This window comes from Kryptolebias marmoratus, linkage group LG11 (assembly GCF_001649575.2).
Source record: "Kryptolebias marmoratus isolate JLee-2015 linkage group LG11, ASM164957v2, whole genome shotgun sequence".
Classification (NCBI taxonomy): Eukaryota; Metazoa; Chordata; class Actinopteri; order Cyprinodontiformes; family Rivulidae; genus Kryptolebias; species Kryptolebias marmoratus.
Window position 1 is genome coordinate 8,676,924 of NC_051440.1, and position 2,405 is coordinate 8,679,328.

Sequence of the window (2,405 nt, forward strand, 5' to 3'; positions counted from 1 at the left end):
CTTTCGACTGCCTCCAAACAACACGTTCCTGTTCCTCCACGCTAGCCAAGACTCCTTCCCGCCAGCTCCTTCTACTGAAGATCACTTGCGTGACGTCAGGCATTTATGCTGGGAGGAAGCCCTCCTCCTGGAGCTGACGTCACTTCTGTCGGCCAGTCAGGACTGGCATAATGTAATAGAGCTTCTGGGGGACAGGCGCAGGGGCGTGTCCCATAGTGAGATACCGAAACGAATGTTGAAAGAGAACTGTTTTTTTTACTGTAAGGATTTATTTTTATTTTAATGAAACCTTTATTCTATATGCAAGTGTCTGAGATCTGTTTTTTGTTTTTCCATGAAGACATTTTAAAAGTCTTTTATGGAACAAGATCTCCTAAGTATCAGTGGTTTTCTTGCTGCAGAAATGTAGGCCGCTCACAAAATGTGTTTTTTTATGTTTTGGCTGAATAAATGTGCACCTCGTCTTTTTGTTGTTGCGTTTTGTTGGCCAAACTTTAGCACTACTTATAGTAAATTATGGCAACAAAGTGGCATGTAACCTGTTTACATTGATAATTAGATCACTGAAATCCTATAACATCAATTAACATTTAAATTCACTGTTGAAACATGCGAAGTGCACACTAGGTGTCCCGGAGAAGAATCGGTGGCATCCTTTGATTGCAAATCACTTGTGTAAAGTTAAAAGTTATCCACTTACATTTGTCTCTGCTGACCAGTCGGAGTGGCCTCAGAACCTGACAGACTCCCAAGTGAATGCCCGCCACATGCAGAAAGTACTCCATAGTTCTGAGGACAACAAAAGGAGGTTTAATTTTGTGTCACTTCAATAACAGAACTTTAGTTCTTTTGACTTGAGCAGCTCTGATGTGGCTGCACATTTCTATTTAAAAATAAAAATAAAAGTGCAATACTCTGCAACAAGGATCAGGGCATCCAGCTTGTACCAGTTGTTTTTGAGGTAGCTCCCCTGTGACCTGTAGACACCCTGGACTGACATCTTTGTCAACATTTCAATGAGGAAAAAGATGTACAGGAGAACTCCTGCTACCTGGATGGTTAGGATTAAAAAAAAGCTAAATATACCAAAATGGTATATATACACAAATATATAAATATTCAAATGCATAATCATATACGTGGAGATTGTTAAGGTCAAGAGACATTAAAATAACTCATACAAAACACATCACAGGCACCTGAAATGCTTAATTATGTCCCCTTTTTAAAAAAAGGTTCTTAATCTGAACTGCAGGAAACATTTGATCCAATCAACCATAGTTATTTCCATCAATAAGAAGGAGAAAGGATATGGTCCATTGACGAATTTCTGGATTTTTCGGCCTATTTCCTGAGGGTACATTTGGGGAAAATTTAAACTTTTCGGACCCGGAGCTGGACCTGGAGCCGGACCCGGATTCTCCGTCTGTTCCTGGTCTCTGGAGTTGACCAAATCCTGGAGTTCAATACCATTAGGAACTCCTGCACAATTTGTTAATATATTCTGTCTAAGTCAGAGCAGCAAGCAGTAACATGTACACTGTTAAGAGGTTAGTCCAGTTGTTCTCCACACTGGTCATCAGGGCCCACTGCCCTTTAAGTTTTGGTCCACCAAACCCGATTCAAATGATTGTATTACCTCCTCAGTATGCCACTGTTGCAGCACAGCTGATGTCATTCACTCAGATTAGCTGTGCCACAAAAATGAAATGCCTAAAACAGTGTTCTCAAACTGCATTCCTCGAGGGCCAGAGTCCTGTAAATTTTAGATGTGTCACTTATCCTATATTCTTGAATTACATGGTGAAACATCCTCACTAGCATGCAGTCAAGCTATACTGAGCTCTGCTTATGAGCTAATATTGGAGCTAGGTGTGCTGAAACAGAGATATATCTAAAAGTTGCATGACTCTGGCCCTTGAGGAATGCAGTTTGAGACCACTAGCCTAAAATATACAGGACAGTGGGTCCTTAGTACCATGGTTGACAATAAGCTTAAAATAACAAAATTACTTTAATTTAATAAAAAAGAGAATAAATGCACTTATGCATTGCTCACTGTTTTTTTTTTACTGCATTGTGTTCTTATCACAACCATGAAAATTAACACAGGACTGCACTTCTCTTAATCTCAGCTGCAGCTGATGTTTCATATTTTCACATTTGTTTAACTTAAGCAACAATGACATCTACAAAATATGAATAAAGCACTAGTTAGGAAGGGAAACATCAAAAAGTTTAAATATGTATATAAATAAAAAAATTCCCTTCTCACCCTCCGCGGGTGGTCTTTGTTTCATCCTCTGAGCTCGGGTCCTCTACCAGAGGCCTGGGAGCTTGAGGGTTCTGCGCAGTATCTTGGCTGTGCCTAGAACTGCACATTTCTGGACTGAGATGTTTGATGT